Here is a 19,822-nt window from a genome sequence, read left to right on the forward strand (position 1 = left end):
AATATATATATATATATATATATATATATATATATATATAATATCTCATCGCTGTCGTAACAAAAAATCATTGATGTGCATAAGAAATGAATATCCTCTTCAAAACTCTCTAAATATTCATAAGAATGTTACAATCAAAAATTGATTACATTAAATCATTTTCAATATTATTATGTAGAATATATAGATGAATGCGAGGAATGCATAGATCCAAAAATATATAAGTACTGTCTGACAACATTTACAAACTATGTGTCCAAAACGTATTGTAAGAAAGCGTAATTCAAAATATTTCATGCATGCTTGATTTGATGCATTATATCTGCATCTTCAAATCCAATATATTCACACAATATTTAATTTATAGCGAACCGTCTCAAACAGTTAAAAATTATAAATTCTTATAATCTTCCTCCTCGAAAGCCAATACAACAATAAATATCAAATACAATATAATTTCAACTATCCACAGAATGTCTATACAGTAGAGAACAATAATATTCAAGTGAAAGAAAGAAGATTCAGAATCCAAAATGAGGAGATACATTACTTTGCTTATTGATACAAATAGCCTTTTTTTCCCATTTGGATTATTTCTTAGACACCATTCTTTTAAGATATGAAGGTTCATTATCATCCAAAATCGTAACATTCTTCCAATCAAATTCATGTTTTGCGACCATTCTATACTCTTAAATAATTGAGGTATAATCACTGTTTTTTATTAATATTCCTTTGTGTTCATTGACACTCGTTTTTAACTGCCTCTTAGTCTGTCCTACACATATTGCATTACACTTAAAACAATCAATCTTGTCGCTATATCGCATTTAGATATCTTTTCCAGTTCCTATATCATAAACTTATTTAATTTATTAATGTGGTATGATAAACTTAACTATTAATCATTTTCGCAGCAATTGATTTATGATGACTGTAGTATAATATATTAATTCTGTACATGACATTCAGTATTGGCTCAAGATACCCCTTTGATGACAAATCGAATTCTTAAATGAAATACTTTACCAACAGAAGAATGACTTAATAAAATAAAGTATCAATTCAATTAAATATTGAATTACTTTACAAATTTAGTTTAAATTTATATTTAAAAAATATATATGGACCGTTTTTAAAAATTAAGATCTACATCAATTTATATATAAAATTTATATATAAAATTGTTTCGGACATTCTTAATGTATGTTACATGCGTGAACACACATACATGCACGCACATAAAAAACATTTTCGATGAAGTGAGCAAATTTGCGAAATGATACTGCAGAATAAATAATTGTGCGTTGCACTCATTTCGAATTAACAAATGATAGTAAGAAATCATTAATTCGCGATCAAGGAAACGACGTTCCAGTTTAATTAATGACGCGCGGCCTTCATTGCGCGGCGTTGCATCTTGCGCGTTGCACTATCATGATGATGAATGGACGTTTCCGCGTTATTACATCTCGCTTGATTGCATATCAGAGAGAAATTAATAGAAATGTCGGGGAGCCATGCGCAGCTAGATTTTGCGAAATCTTCTGTTAGTTTATTGCAGCATCACTAATGCAGGATATATCTTTATCGAACACGCAGATTATTGAACATTAATTTGCAATCTCTTATTTCATTTCTTTTCAATCGCTCAAGGTTTTACAACGTTATTCATCCTTTCGTCAGTTTTATTTACTAATTATATTGTTTATTATTTACTAATTATATACGGCGCATTTAAACTTTTTTTTCTACACCACGAACGAGACAAAGATCTTCTTAGATTGATGATTCTTACAGAATTTTTTGTCGCTGAAAATGAATTGTCGTGTAAATGAAATTGCTCATTCATTAAAAAAAAACTAACTTAAAAATTCATCTACAAAAATTAAAATTTAATAATATATGTAAATAATAATTTAATATTAAATATTAAATAATACTAAAATATTATAAATTGTGTAATAGTAAAATATTATACTAATATTATTATATTACACTAATATCAGTACATAAAATATACTATAAATGAAAAAAAATATTTAATATAAATTAATATAACTTCCATGAAATTATTAAAATTTATTTGTGCGAGTTTTCTTTCAACTATTTATTAAATTATACTAATTTCTTATATTTTTATTTCTCAAAAACATCATTTCCTTGAAAAAATTTTCAAAAAACTTTACAATAAATGATAAATATTTTGAGACTTCATACGATATAAAATCTTTTTTTTTTAGATTTTTTTAGAAAATTAAAAAAATTGTTTAATTTATTTTTGTTTTAATTTATATCCTTCTTCAAATATTAATCATAGTTAAAAATTTCATTTTTTGAGCAAATTTACAAAAAAATCTACAGTAAGTAATAAATATTTTAACACCTTACGTAATGGAATAATTTTTTGTCAAAAAATAAATAAAAAATAGAAAAATTAAATAAAAAATGCAAATGTATAAAACTCGAGAAAAACTAATAAAATAAAAACCTATTTGACTAGATTTTTTTTTTAACTCTGTTAAAAAAGGCTAGGATTTTTTGCAAATTCTGATATAAATAAAAAAAATTTATATACTGTATAGAAAAATTTGCGAAAAAAATAGTTCGCTAATCATTCGTCGCGCGATTCAAATGTTTGAAAAATTGCATGATAGATTGCTAAAACAGTACAAGTATTATCGGGTCTAACTTACAAATAGAGTTACCAAATGTAATACCAACATTTCCGGAATATGTCAAAGGCGATATTCATAGTCAAAGGATGGTATCATAGTTTGTTTTTATTTCAAGACTGTCTTAAGTAATATCTTAAGACATTAATATGGCCTTCTAATTGGTTCGTGACTTCTTAAGACTGTACTTAATACGATCTTAAATATAAGATCTAACTACGAATACCGGTCAAAATGTTTAAATTAAATTGTTAATTCATGGCTTATGGTTTACGTGAGAATAATACTAACTGAAAATTTAACTCAAATACTTGAGATAATCGGAATTCTAGTTGATACAATATTTCTGATAAAATCTACTAGAATTCTTATTTTTATCAGAATAAAAAATCCAAAAAATCAGAGAGAACTTTTTTTTACCAGAATAATTAGACATTAGAACTCTAGTCATCTCAATTAGAATTTTAGTAGTTTAAAATATCTTCTTCAGAATTTAGAAAATGATTTGTTCATTTTAAACTAGAATTACTATTTAATTCAACCAGATTATTTTCTTTAGTGAATATGTCCTGGAAATGATGACGTGTCCTTGATATTAGATTTGGCAATCCTACTTACAGCATAAGATAATAAAAGACTATAAATTAATAAAAGTTCCTTTAATTATTATACTATTATTATAGCGATTGCAACATCAAGATACAAGCTATCAAAATGATACTTATATATATAATAGATTATATTTATCATAAAAGATGTAAAATTATCGGTCCATGCATTTATAGGGTTTAAAAGTACAGCTTAGTATTTTTATTAGAAATATACCATAATAATCTATATACCATCTATCTATCCTAGTAATATCGATTCAAGACGTGCTCTTCCTTGTTGCAATTTTGATAGTTAATGTAGTTATTTTCACGTTTTTAATTTCCTGTCTCTCACGCCTCGTGTTCCATTGTATCTCGGCGCTGTGTCGTGTCAATACTTGTCGAGTGCGGTGCCCACGTTCTACGCGAAAGGTAGCTGCGAGACGAGACGCGAGCGCGAGTAACAAGGATAATCAATCGGATCCATAAGAAGAGGATAATCCTGGAAGGGACAGGATGGGTGCGCCGGGAAATATGCTGGCATGACGTGTGTATAACGCCTCTGCACGTTTAATCTATTAACGCGAGTACTCGCATTAATTGGACCATCAACCTGTTTCGCGTCCAGAAACGCGCCGTTAGGGCGCCACGAATGATCGGGTCTCGACGATGAGCCGCATCCCAGAACTGATGGTGGTTTACTTTTTTTTCTTTCTCTTTTCATTATGAGACATTACGTGTTTATGGCTGTTAAACACGATACAACGTAGCGTGAGCGCAGCGATTTACTCTCCGAAAAGATGAGAGGAACGGATAGATTTTTATGAAGTAACGTGAGCAGCTACTTCCTGGATTTTACACGATAATTTAAAGAACGTAACGAAGAAAACGCGTGTCGAAAGGCTGGTGCGAGACTGAATTGTCGACAAGTTTCTATTTAAAATTAGAGGTATAATGAAAATAAGAGATGTAATGACGTTGCATCCATAAGATCAAAGTCATGCAAGAACGGAATCGTTTACCGCATCTCACTTACGCAAGTACGAGTAAACGTTTTAATATTTTTCCTCCCCGTCCGTCGTTATATAATTATATATCGCTCCCTGACTTCAAAATACAATTAAAAACGTAATTTTAATTATACATTAAAAAAATATAGGTTAATGGATAAATAAAAAAATTAAAAAGTAGCCTTTAAGAATCAAGACATAGATTGTGAGTGTGTAATTATAAATTCTTTATTAAAAGAGACATGAAACGTTTCGATCCTAATTTGGATCCTCTTCAGTATGATGAATAAATATATAAATCAACTTAATGATCACATAAATTAATTATAAATATCACGAATATCGCAATAAGAATCATTAAAAGTAATAATATATGAAAGTTAATATGGTTGACATACTTTCATGTCTACATCTTGTTATTAGCTGTTTATTAAATTCTAGTAAAATAAACAATGAGCTTGATAACGATATCTGCATGTAAAAACATTAAAAATTTATACAAAATCAAACCGTTTGGAAGCATTTTATTTTATTGACATTATTGTATTACATTATTTTATTACAATGAAAGAAAAGATTGGCTAAAAGAAAAAATGTGGCATAACATTTTTCGATAACCAAAAATTGGCTGCTGCAGCCAATTAAAAATGTTATGCCATTTTTTACCGTCTAATTCGCAACTAATTTTTTTCTTTCAAGGAACTTACTTAATTTTTTTAGTTTTATTATTTAAATTTTAAAATAAGGAATGTAGTGGTATGTACCCCAATTTTTTAAATTAATTCCTTCGGAATTTTGCTAAATTTATCTTCCTATTGCTTGCGTGTGCCCGTTCACTTATAAGAGATCAAACGATCAGGTGATAATTCTAAACTGCTCCGTACGTTTTCAAGTTCACCGAAGGTTTCGAGCACAATCAATTAAAATGGATGATTCGCGTCTCATCGTAGAAACGCAACTAATCCGAGACGGTGATTTGCCGTTGCATCAACTGCATCCCGGGGAAGACGCCATATGCATCGAGTTATGGATGAGGAGAAGTGAGAAGGAGGAACATGGTTATGGACAATATTCCGCTATGCGCCTCGTGCGTTTTTTACGAGGTGCAATTTCTGAAAATAGGTTTACGGTATCACGCTTGTAGATCATTTTTCTCACGTAGAACAGAAAGAGAGAAAGAGAGAGAGAGAGGGAGGGGGGGGAGGAGGGGACGTTAACCGCTGGCTTTTCTATTAGATTATCAAACAATTGAATGACAGGATCGACGGGGCTACCATCGGGGCCTCGAAGATAAATAATGTCGAGGCCTATCATCAAGGTGCGATGTAACGCAGATTATAACATTCACGGTGTCTGACCGACAACGCGAGTACATCGAAATCGACATATATTTGCAACGTATATCCTCGCGAGGTATATCCGCATCGGTTATAATCGACACAGCCTAGGAAATAAGGTCGCAGTACCACCATTATCCACTTTGCCCAGCATAACCACAATGAGCGGAATTGACGCTTCTGCGAGACAGCGATGGCTTTTGTGAAAACTTGTGGTTTTGTTCTCATCAATTACATATTCACATGGCTGATTGTAGTTTTTCACTATCTTACGGTAAGTCAGCGATTAAGGGACAGACTCAACCCATCTGATGCTCGTAATTATTAGATAAAACACGTAAAAACCGTACAACTTGGCTGTTCATGAATCTCTATTTCGTGGCATCCTTTAGGATGGACAGTGAAAAATTAAAATGATGAGATGAGAAACAATTGTAACGACTGTAATATATTAATGTTTAATCGTAAATCTTCAATAATTATCGATACAATTCAGTATCTGGGTATCGAGTCTCGAAAAAATTATCCATATCCGAGGTTTTAAAAGATACTTTTGGACTACATAAGAAATGAGAAAAAATAGGAAAAACATTTTCTTTATGCAAATATCTCGCGAATTTTGCCGTGAAATAAGATTCCGAAGTTTAAAATACCGCTAGGTAAAAATAAAGGCGCAACGATCTTGTTTCTCGGAGTTATGGCGAGCATTGATTAATCTCGTGGGAGTTCGTGGTGAATGGTACGTGGTGAACGGGGAGAGCGTTTCCAAATATCAAGGCGATAGGGTCGTACCATCCGACACGACGTCCCTTATACTTGACATCGACCTGTCACGGCATAATTTCGTGTAAAAGAAAGAATAAACGGAGAGATGATCGATTCGAAATCGACGGGCACGCGAACATTTGTCCCAAGAAAGAAAATCGAATTTAGGATAGCGTAATAATAATTCGTTTCCAGGTTAACGGCGCGCTTTATCTGACATTTTACCCTTGGCCGAATATTATAATATTGATCACTACTGACTTAATTCTTCTCTCGGAACAAGTTAAAATAAATCGTATTAACGTTTGTCCTATAATTTCTTGATTAATACGCGTGTAACACGCGTCGCACAGACGTATTCGAAAAGTATGTTTACATAATAATTTTCAGACTATTTTTCCGGTTTGAGAGAGACTGCGTTTTACTTATTTCACATTCGACTACTTCGTGAGTAATATTGCTGAATAATTTTTCGCAAAAATAGAGCAACAGAATTAGAATGCTCTGAACAGAAAGAACAATTAGAAAAGGTCAAACATCCGAATATTTGGTTCCTGGCACATGAAGCTCGAAAGGAAGATGTCGATAAGGTTTTTTAGACAGATAAAAGTACTAAATATGGATCAGGCATTAGTTCCGAATCACTTTTTATATTTAAGTAATTATAATATTTTCTGTTAAATGATACATATTACAAGATTCCTTAGCATTTGTTTTGTCTCTTTCAAGTGTTAATTGAATTGAATTTATTTATTTAGGGACAGAGCTACACATTTTATTGATGCTATTATAATAATTAAATGTGCGTGGTTAACTAATGTATATATTTTTAAAAATTCATTCAAAGTATAATATCATAAGAATTGTCCTATGGTTTTTATAGTAAGAAGTAAATAGCATTAGATTTCATGGAAAAAATTAACATTATGCTCAGTTGAGATTAAACATGTCTGCAGTTGTTTAATCATGTTACAATACTTTTATTGCGTATTACAAAAATATTTAAAAACTTGCTAATCTTACAAATGATGCCATCCCAAAAAGATTTGTTTTAAACATCAAAATAGAATATAAATAGTACATGTTTGTATGCAAAAAGTACTATTCATAATTTAACTGTTTTTTATTACTAAACGTTTAATTTTCATTAATTTTTTTAATTATCATTGATTTTTAACTGTCACTAATTTTAAATAAACTTGAATGTGTTATAAAATTACATGATCCACAATTAGATCCTAGAACTAGATGTGGATCATCAATTATAATTTCGTTATGTATATTGTACATGCATGCGCAAATCATTTTTATTATTCTTACGAGATGTAGTAACGCCATCAAAAAGCATAAAGCATTTGGTGAATTGACGAGCAATTAGTACATGGGGTTTAATTTGTGAATAATTGTCATTACTTTATTTAATTCAAATTAAAATATATAAAATGGTAATGAAATGGAATAAAATCATTCATAATCATTCATAATCATTCATAATCATTCATGATCAATCATCATTCTATTAAATATTTTATTGACAATTTAATATTGTTTTGAAAAAAAAAAAGTTCTCTAATTCTGATTCAGTAAATAATCACTGATATCAGTGCCAAGTATGCCATTGGTAATCAGAATTAAATATGAAATTCCTAGCTAATCTTTATTATGTGATCTAACTAATCTTGTTTTAGTGCTTAAATTCAATGAATACGATATTGGAAGATTGAAATTAATGTGCAAATGTCAATATTTTAATTATATAATGCAAACATTCTTTCTTTTTGTAATTGAACTTCACTGATTATCAGTGCTAGGTATACCACTGGATAATTAGTGACTGTCCACTGATTCAGATTTAGAGAATGAATTTTTTTTTAAAGAGGTCCACAACTAGTGATTTTATCCTATTGTGTTGATGCATATGGCCGCACAAATTTCGTGTATTCCGACAATGGTCCTCTGCCTTAATTACGACAAATGGATGTGATCGGCGCGCAAAATATCAATTTTTTCGTTTATAATTACAACTGGTGCGTAGTGTAACATTTTTTACTTGTTCGTAACGTGCAGCAACGCACTTCGAGCTTGTCTTTTTCTCGCGTGAACAAGCAACTCGCCGAGTGTTGTTGAGCTAATTTACCATTTATGCGCTTACCTGTTTCTAACATTTCCTCAGACTGGACAGGATCGTAGATTATCATGCTCTAAAACTTTATTTACTCTCTACGTCAATCGTATCAGGCTTTAATTTGGAAAGAGATAAATAAGACCGCAGAGCCTGAATAAAAATATATCTTCAAACGCTCTATGACTGCCGCGATTTTTAAATGGTATCTATCTCAAATAAGCAAATATATAAGTAAATAATGCCTTAAAATGTTCGATTCTGACATTGAGCTTAATGAATGTAATGTATTTTAACGTTCTATTGTTTCCTTAATATAATTTACATTGTTTCTTTAATATTCAAATAGTATTTAAATGCACAGATACTAAAATAATTCTTAATTGAGTGAATAAAATCCTTAGGAATTTATGGGAAACTCATTAATGAGCGTTTCATAAGTATCATTCGCTCTAAATTAAATAATTTTGACAAATAAGAACCGTGCAGCGAAATGTTTAAAGCGCTGGGAAACATTATTTAATCAGTTTTTTCCCAAGTGGATCTTCGATGTATCTAGCAAGAACGAGTGCATGATGCACGAAGACCTCGAGACAACTAACTCCTTACGTTTTCTCTCTCGCAATACAATGTAACCAACGAGATAATCGGCGGGCGGTACCCGCGGACGACGGCGCGATTATTCGCTCCGTGGGAGTTCCCTGAATATTTAAACGACACCGTCGTCGCGTCCGTGACACGGTAGTACTTTCCTCTGCCTTTTTGCACGGTTTTGTGATCAACTTGTCGACGCATTGCTGCGTCGTTTCATTCAGATTTCAGACGCATCTGATTTTTACAAGCACGATGCGTTGCGAATCAACACAAAGTGTTTTTTTAACTTCTTTTTTAATTCAATTAAGAGAGAGGACAATCACGTTCTTGCTTATGAAAACAAATTGAAAAATATTATTTTTTATTGAAATAATTTTTGCTCCAGATGGTAAAAAGTGTCTCTAATTTTTTTGTATTACTTTTAAATGCAATTTAGAATAATCTGTAATTTTTTTCAAGTAATTCTTAATATATTGCATTTGCCTTACGACTTCCTTAACCTGTGCAATCAAAAGGAGAATAAGTGCGCATTAAATACATTCGATATACAATAATATTTTAGAAAGTGCAAGAATTCTATTTAATCGTTAATATGTTATGAATACGCACATATTATGTCGTTAATACACACATGCATTATAACGTATACCGCGTGGGTCGCTGAATAGGAGAGAAGCTGACGCATCGGATTTCAATCGCGCCACAAAACGAAAAAATGGTGCATAAAACGTGGCGAAGTATAAGTCCAAATGATGAATATCCATGAGATTCATTTAAGGGATTTGCATTCGCGCGCGGATCGAGTGAATATTAATTAATCTCACCGCCATGCTGTATTACGCGTCCTTATCGTATGTTACGCGTTCGTATTATTATTCCTTCGTTCCTTATAAAAACACGTGTTTTTAATGGCACGTGATGTAGTACGAGTAAAATTAACGCTGAAGCATTGTATGTTTTTGTTCTATTATTGGATTGTTGCAGATAAAATATTATTTCCTTCAGTATTATCAGCATATTGTTAATCAGCAAGAAAAAAATGAAGCACAAAAAGCGATGCTGATATTATTCTATAAATAATAATATCAGCAAATATAAATAATTAAATATATATGTATTACGTATAGAATATATTTCGAATTCAGAATTTTGTAGCAATAAATTAAAAATGATATAAAAACTCGTTCTTTTTTTTCAATTTATTTTCAATGGGAATAACAATTTAAGACTACAAAATTTACTTCAGATTGCAATTCCTTCTTCGACGGAAGGAAGAAATGAGCGATTCGCTGGTGTGAAAGACTGGCGATTGTATTATGCGGTCGCCTGATTGTCGGTCTGCGAAATTACGCGAATCACCGTTATATAAACCGTCGCCGCGTTGCATCGTGAACGACACGTTGCAGAACAATGCGAGTTAATACGGCAATTAGTGCTGTTATCCGTAAACGGGCACGTGTGAAGTGGCGGATACATCGCGTGGATATCAATGGACCTCGATTACACCGTTCTTCCTCAAATTCTTCCCCGCCAAGAAATTGTGATGCAAATTGAAGGGTTGTCAGGAGTTGTCAGGATTCATCTCCTTTCTTGGTCGCATCTTATTAATCGACTAATTAATTCCCTCATTAGTATTAAGATGTTTCGCGGCACATTTTATGTAATAATTTCACTTTATCTCGCGAAATGATAAGAAGAACTACTAAAAACAAGTTTTTGCGTGGACAAATATTTGTACTAGATAAATTGTTGAAAGAGAGAAAAAAAAGAGATTTATATATTTACCAGAAAACTCTTCTGACGTCAGTGCAAGAATAGTTAAATTGACTTTCATATCGTTTTAAAAAATGCAGGAAATATTGGAACGCTGCCAGGTCGAAATTCATGACTAATTCACCGTTCACTGCGCGCTGCTCGGCGTTTGCTCGCAAAGCTGCCAAACTTGATAGCCACGGCAATTTATCGACCTGATAAAAACGCCATGGGTCTTAAACATATGTCTTAAACATACGTTAGTACGTTCGTCTGTATGTATATATATATATATATATATATATATATTGAACATTCGCACTTATCCCGGCAGTTCATTAATCCCAATTACCCTCGATAGCAATCGCATTCGACATCCGCATCATTTATCGGAAGCGACTAAATTCCTATGGTCGATAGAATCTACGTGGATCACGATCTACGAGGCATAAAAGGATACTAACCGCCGGTTAGCTGGTTAAAAGCGATCTAACGATCAATCTCGCGTGGAATACCTTTCTACCTCCGATACTTGTTGAGCAACGTGAATACAGTATTTTTATCAAGTTCAATTATTTAGCGGTCTAATAATAAAAGTAACGCGAACAATCATGTCTCGCTATAAATAATATTTCCATATATATGAATATCTCAGAATATTCACGTTTTTTATTGAAAATTTCAAAATTGTATTCAAACAGTTGCTTGAAATTTAATTAGACGAAGCTGAGTTTTTCATTACGGAAATGTTATTTCAATTTTCGACAAAGAATAGATACATTGAATATTCCCGAATTTATTATTAACCGTCCAATTCTCAACATTCTTCACACTCTTTTGACATCAGATTATCAACTAAATAGTAATTATTGAGATTGAAATATTGGCAAGTCTGTTTAATTCGTAATTGTGCTACTTGACAATTACGAATGACGCAAACCTAATTGAAAGTTCAATTGCTTCCTCGGCTAATAGCACCCGATTAGGGCAACGCTCTGCCTTTACGAAGCAAGTACACAATATAGCTGATGGAGCTGTGAGAGATTACATGATCAATAGCTGCGATTACGCTTGAGAGACACGTAAATAGATTCGGCTGGTTACGATAATAATGCTTAGACGATCGACGGACTTAATAAGGAAGACTAGACGTTGTCTAGATCCGGATTGAAGACTTTACTTAATGAATCGTGGACGCTCGTCGATCGAGGCAACGGATCGACTTGATGAGAAATTAACTAATTGGCCAATTACGCCTCTGCCTATTGAGCATGATAAACGATTTTAATCCTCAATTCCGGAGAAATCGATCTAGCCTCCCCTTTGGTTCCCATGAAAGATTTCTCAATACTATCTCAATACTCTCTCAACACTCGGAATTTAACGAGCGAATGATAGTTATCATTATAATTGAATTAGCGATATTCACTTCGACATAATTCGTCTTTCAATCGTCTTTCATTACGCTGATAAAAGAAACCGCAGGATACACAACTAAGATTATCAGGATTATCTGTATCTGCGATCATGATTCACAGCACAATCTCTCTTCGATTTGTTCTTCAAAATCCCTACATCCTCTGCCGATCAATATTTAATATATTAAAATAAAATATTGAAAGTGCCATTTTTTAAAATTTTTTAGGAAAAAGAAAAATTTATTATCTGAAAAATTTACTTTTAAAATTACATAAAAATTTTATAAAAAGTTACCATAAATTAAACTATAATAAAGATATGAGCAATCGGCCTCTATAAAAGTTTTTAATTATGTTCTAATTATAAAAAAATGTGTTACAATTTCAAAACGTTACAAGTCCAAAAAATGCAAGTAAAACTGTGAGTTCTGTACAACTGTAGTAATTAAGTAACTAAAAGACATTAGTATGTGACAGAACATGGCACTTATAATCCATTTATATAATAAAACGCATTTGCAATTTGGTACAACGTTTGTGGCCATGCCACATTTATAGCTGATTTTGTATTTTTTAAGCGAAAGATAGATAAATAATATATAATATCAAAGATTCCATAGGGTATCCTGTATAAATATTTCAATCTTTATATGAATCGAGATAACGAGACTGCGTGAAGGTTGTATAATCGAAAATATCTTATCCAGAAATGGCATGATGGCACAACTTAGAAAGCATGATATGATCGGCGTATATATACATACGCCAAGTAATATCAGGTGTGATCGTCCACGAAGATGGCAATCCGAGTACTTTATATAGCATATCCTATCGCGGTCGATCTAACACGAGAATAAATGTAATGTATGCACAAGCAAAGTCAACGCTCTGAATAAAGACACCGAGTAAAACGAAAGTGTAGTTTATAGACAGTATGAGTGTTTAATCTTTAAACAACGTTCGAAAAGTACATTTACACTTAAAACACAATGTTTATCAAATCAACTATTTATATTGTCCAAGTAAATTAATTTTACAAAACAATTTCTGAAAATGTCGAAACTTTAATTAATCTATTTTATCTATTTGTTGTATCATAAATGTTTATCGTAAAGAAATTTTAAAGCAAGATTATTGTCGTCACCATATTGTAGTAATAAACTAGACAGTTTATCATTAATAGAACAATCAAGCGGTGTCAGCCGACAACAGCAAGTCGAGACATTTGAGGCACTTTGTCGTTCGTGACAAATAGCTATGATCAAATCACTTACCATGATACAAAGGGGATTAGAATTCGCAATGTCTCGTCTTCTCTCCCTTTCTCTACGTTATCGACTTTTAACATCAGTTTCCCGAGACTTTAATCGATGCGAATGATCACATTACGCTTATCTGCACGACACGTAATTTACGCTAATGTTTATCTTCGAATTACGCTTTGGATCGAACCGCTAGAAGGTTTTCATGAGTTCTAAACACACTGATATGAAATGGTTGTAATCTACAAATACTTTCCGCGATGATTATAATTTTATGTGCTCGCCTTAATTGACTCGATAATAAGTGTCTGGCGATAAAGTAATATTTTTGCTATACGAAAATTATCAAAGTAATGTAATGTAAAAATAAGAAAATTTTTTACAAAATTTGGATAATAATAACAATGTTCTTACAAACTAAAAATTTGTCTCAAATAATCAAATCTAGACATTCTTCTTATGAGACAATTTTTTTACATATGAAGGATTAAAAAATGTAATATTTTAACAGTCTCTAGAATCTAGATTTACAATAATAGACCAACTATTCAAGTTATATTCAATACAATATATTGAATGTAACTTGAAGAAAAATTTCGCCAATTTATGTAGAGTTAAGGAAGAGATCGTTTCATTATTAGGGCTTCTGACGTCGCATGAAGACTTCTTCACTTTTTCGCGAAGCCCCAACAAGCGAAAGTTCGTGTCCGTTCGTGTCCGCGAAAGTGGTAAATGTGATCCTTCTGCAATGCGGGGGTGAGTAACTCTATCCTCCGATAAAGAGCGTCGCGTCGATAGGGGTTGGCAAGTCGTCCCGTCGTTCGTAACGCGACACTTTTTCTATTATAGATATGCGTACATGCGAAGTGCACGTGAGGAATGATATTCGTTTTACACGCGGAAGAAATTAATATGCGCAACCGTGACGCGATCACAGAGACGAACTTAAATGTTATCGTCCGAGAAGTCGTTTTCGCTCCGGCAAACACTCGTTGCTTAAAATGTGGTTAACGCGATCGCACATTATGATTACATTTTGATCCGAGATTTTCTTGCAAATTAATGCGATTATAGTAATCTTCCATTTATTGAATTCGAGATTGTAACACGCTTAAATTCATTTATATACCTCATGATATCTCAATTTAATATCTATCTAAATATAAGTAACAAGATGTAAGTTTAATCAATTTTTAGAAAAAAATTTCCCAAAGAGATTTTTGATTTTCCAGATATTTCCCTCCAAATTTCTATAAAGCGACATAAAAAATCCTCAAAGAATCAGTTTTGATATAAAACTTTTGGAATAAAATTTTCTATCTTTTTCTGAGAATTTTGAATAGATATTTTCCAAATTTTTTTAAATATTCTGAATAATCTTCGAATATCTACGATTCTTATCAATTCTTTTTAGTATTATAATTGATGTAAATGTACTGTGAAACATTGTAAATAATTTACTATAGTCATTGAATTAATCAGACTAATAATCGCGATAATTTTGAAAATAAGGCCTGAGATAAGATATAGAAAATGGGTATAAAAGAATACGATCAAAAAGTTCAACCCACATGGCAATCAGTGAGCGTGGCTCATTACTCTCATTAGGGAAGGGTTAGAGGGCGTTAAGCAACCTAATAACTGATTGATAATTACATTAATTAGACCTCGTTCCGTTTAAGGCATCCTCTCCAATGAAATTGACATTGGTTCCCTGTTTGGTTCCTAGATCGTCCTAAACGATGTGAATTACCGGATTAATTGCACTAATGCTCTGTCGTCGTCACGATTTTTTCCGACCACACACGCCCATTAGTCACATGCGATCACTCTTCTCTCCGTTCCCATATAAAGGAACAAAATAATTCTTTTTTCAGAACGAGGACATGAGATTTTTAATTTTTACGCAATTGCGCTTAAATTCTTATGATAATTAAAATGACTATTTAAATCTCTCTCTGAGATATAACAGCGGCTTTATTCTTGGCTTATGTCACGACTCGTTAATGATTTCACATATAGTAGATCAAAGTTACGCTATTATTCTAAAGTAGGATAAAATTCTTGCTATCGGAAATTTGAAAGCATTTAAACTGCATACAAACTGAAGAAGGTTGATGAAAAATTATCTTCTATTTAAAAATCGATTGCGTGCTATTTAACATCACGTGACGGAATATATCTCGCGATTAGCAATTTTTCAAGTATCCTATATATGCGAACAGGTTACAAAGAAGCTCCGTGATCGGAATGCCAGGGATCTACTGTTTATCACCCGAGGAACAAAGCCGCCACTGTATCGAACTTCCATAGAGAAAGTATTGTAACGGGAGCATCTCGATGGAACAGAAGTACGTACCATGTTCATCAGCCTCTTGACCGGCTGATAGCCATCAGAGCATGCGATACCATCTCGATCGCGACTGATAGTATCGCATGCTCGTAACGTGAGTCTCACTTGAGTTCGAGTCTTGACTCGAACGCAGGTGCACGCGCAAGAACATAATTTGCTGTCATTGAGAGAAATCGGTATTTAAATACGCACTTGAAAATCTCACTACTCATTCGCATTCTGATATTAAAATATTTCCGGATATTAAATACCTTTTGTAAAATTGAATTCTTAGATATTTTATGTGCAGCTTTCGGAATCCTCAGTAATACCTTCTTTTCAAAACATTGATGATTTTTTTCGTATTTGATATTTTAACTACACTGACAATGAGAAAAATAGTTTATTTACATCAAGTCGTACAGGTTTGTTCTTCTTAACTAAAGTTCTTAGGTTCTATAGTTCATTTTTCTTCCTTTTCTCTTCACGTTGGAGAAAAAGAGAAAAAAATGAACCGTACAAGAAGTTCAGCTAAAAAGAACAGGCTTTATAATTACACGCATTTTGATTAAATCAAGCAAAATTTCTGACTACTACTATAACAAAACTTGAGATTTTGCAAAGAACGATTGATAGATCGTACTATAAGGATTTATACTTTCATGTTTGTTCTATAAAACTTTTAGTTATACTCACTAGACATACGCAACATTACCAGAATTCTGATTAACCTGAACATTCCATATGTCTGTTTTCTGTTCCTGCGTTAGATTGCACTAGAATTCTCTTTCTCGTTTTCGTCAAACATATACCTATCTCACTTTAAGTTCCAAAAGTGTATACTAGTTCAGTCACAGAAAACCTTAGAGAAGACCTTAGAGATTTATAGCATTCTATTATTGTGCAAGTCAGCACGAGGCAAAGACGAAGACGAACATGTATTGTTTAAATTGTTTTGTGCATGTCTTGTAATATCTTATAATGAAGTGGAACGATCACTGGATTAGTCGAATCAATTAACAATAAGTCGTAGTATTATAATCTACCTGAATAGATTATAAAAATCAAAAAGAGGTTAAGAAGATCTAAGAAGTGGAACGAAATTATGTAGCATAATAGCTGATGAGAAAATGTCTTCTCTTCTTCACTAATATAATTTTAGGAAACGTTGTAACATTTTGAAGATTATTGTAATAGTTAATTTGGATTTCTGTATAGTTATATTGCAAGTACAGTTCATTAAAATAAAAATTTGAGCAACGAGAAATTCTGGTAAATTTAATAGGAAGAAATTAATTATACTCATTCGGTAACGCTATAATAAACAAGAATTCTGATTCATTCGTTTTTGAACAGAGATATAATAGTTACAATATTACTATGAATCTATCATATTTCCAATTGAGCCAACGAAACTTGTTTTAGTGGAATAATAAATATTAAAATATAGATAATATTTTTTTGAAAATTACATACATGTGTAACTTATAATTTATTTTTCCATAATCTAAAGCTTAATTTGTTAATTATTTAATTTTCGATTCTGTCATTAGTTACCTCGATCTAAATGTACATTACGTGTTTTGTATGAAATAGAGAATATGTTTGAATGGCAGTGCGATACCACGGAATTCCCATTCAGAATACACCAAGCCATTAACCCGTATAAAGTCTCGTCTAATCTTGTCTGCCTATCAGAGAGCCGCAATTAATCAACACCAGGCACGAAATCGCTATTAACCTGGCTCGCGAGTCGTGAATTCCGCGACACACTCGTAGTTTTTCGTCGCGGAACGAATACAAAGCGGCGATTACCTTTGTAGGATTAATACGCGAACGTAGACGGAAACTTCTATAAGAATATTTTAAAAGAAAGAGAATGCTCATTCAGCAAGCATGAGGAAGAAAATCATAACGGACATCAGTAATTAAGTGTTGTGATATCTACATAATTATCTTCGCTCGTGTGCAGGATAACACGTCAATTACGCGAGACAATTCTAACGAAGCTCAATTGCATCTTTTGGCCGGCACGTTCTCTACGTTCGCAAGGATTCTCCTTCAAACCAACTTATAGTTGCAGCCGCAGGATCAACATCCACGGGGAGCTGCTGTCGTCAATTAGTACCGTGGAATCTATAGTCAATTATGCGTCACGTCGGTGCGGATTAACTTGTCCGCGCGTAGATATATCGAAATAACGTGTAATTTATCATAACTGAGATATTAGATTCAGCCACGAACATCTCGTCGCCCATAGAAAGCAGCAAAACATCGCAAAGAAGACATTTACTAACTGTAACGTTTTAATTACAATGTATTATCGCATCTTAAAATTTTGTGATTTTCGAGCAAAAAGCAAAGATTGTTATTTCTACTTCGTAAAAACAATTAAAATTACATTTTTTAAATCACATGAAATATTAATTTCTTAGTGAGAAGAAATACGCTCGATCGATTAATTAATTTTCGCATGGATAGTTGATAAAAAAAGACCGAGAAAAAAAGCGTAAGATTGCTATCCTTTTCGCGTTTATACAACAAGCTTGATAAGGCACGGAGCAGTCACGCTTTCTAAATCTCGCTTACTATTGATCCCTCTTTGTTAGCTTTTCTCGATAGATTTTTGTAACTAATGATAGCGTAAACATCATCTTGTTGCTTTAATAACCGTCGAAGAGATAATAAATTTAAAAAATATTACAATTTCTAGAAAATTCAGTTTTTTTTTACTGGGTCATTGAAACTACACATTGAGAAAATAAACAATTTAAAATATGAATAAACGTAAGAACACTTAAAAAAAACTCTTGCTTATTCTTTGATCAATAAAAATTCAAAGAATAAAAAATCTGGAAACGGTATCTCATTTTTTTTTATTACTATATATATTTACAACCGCATCGTATTCATTTTGATATCAGCATCCTTCGAAGGAAGTGACATTTCCTGCGAAAGGTATCCTGTTAAACGTTTATCGCGTTACAAGGAATACCAAGAAATACCAAGGTGTAAAGTTGATTATTAATTAACAAATTAAATGGACTTGTTGCAATCAAATGATCGAGACATCCGGGTTTTTTTAAATTAATACTTAATTAACATTGGATATTTCTTTTGCTCCACAAATGACGGTTCGAGAAGACTACAGGGACTACCTTCATAATCGATTCGATTCTACTTAAGCTGTTCATGATTCATCTTGTCTAAGACGTCTTACTAGTCTTACTACTTGCGTAATGTCAACGAATATGCATATAGTTAATGGGGCGCAGCATCTCGCTCGCATTGCTGGAGATGGCCGGCTGGATGTAAATCGATCAGACCTGTCACGATAGACGGAACAACCACACATTCCGCTATCCTCGCACTTCCGAGATTATAAATAATCGGTTTAAGTGCGCCCGTCCGTAAACTGCCCCTCGTCTTGCGCTCGGAAGCAACACCTACATCGTACAATTCGCAACATCATCCATCTAAATCTTACGCAATCTACAGAGATAGGAGAGAGGAAACGCGATGCACGTTAAGAAATCTTTACTACTATTTCAGTACCCGCCCGCGCACTTTGGAGAACTTTCAACCCTTATAAAGAAATAATAAATAAATAATAAAATGCACGGAAATATCAAGTCTATAGTTCATATCTCTCTATAATTAATAGAAAACAATTAAAATTTTGAAACTACACTTTACACGCGCCCTGTCAAGTCTAACAGGTCATATGTTGGGTGCACCTACCCCAGTCAAATACGACAAGCTATTGATTGGTTCACTCGGCACTCCTCTCGTTTGCGAATATAAACGGGAACATTAACCACGACGTGAAACAAGTATTATTAATATTATAAAAAAGGCAAAATAAGAGTAATTCAATGCGCAGTTCAACCGGAAATGTCGCCCATGGGAAGTCCGCAATGCGATACGCTCCCGCTGCCCCAGCCCCCTCTCCCTCTCTCTCTCTC

At 32.8% G+C, this 19,822-nt stretch overlaps 1 protein-coding gene across 1 annotated transcript in view; it reads right to left on the reverse strand.

Moving 5' to 3' along the window:
• LOC105623739 (microtubule-associated protein Jupiter) overlaps window positions 1–19,822 on the reverse strand; it is a 35,209-nt gene that overhangs the window by 14,679 nt on the left and 708 nt on the right.

The sequence above is a fragment of the Atta cephalotes genome (genome assembly GCF_000143395.1).
Source record: "Atta cephalotes unplaced genomic scaffold scaffold00063, whole genome shotgun sequence".
NCBI lineage: Eukaryota > Metazoa > Arthropoda > Insecta > Hymenoptera > Formicidae > Atta > Atta cephalotes.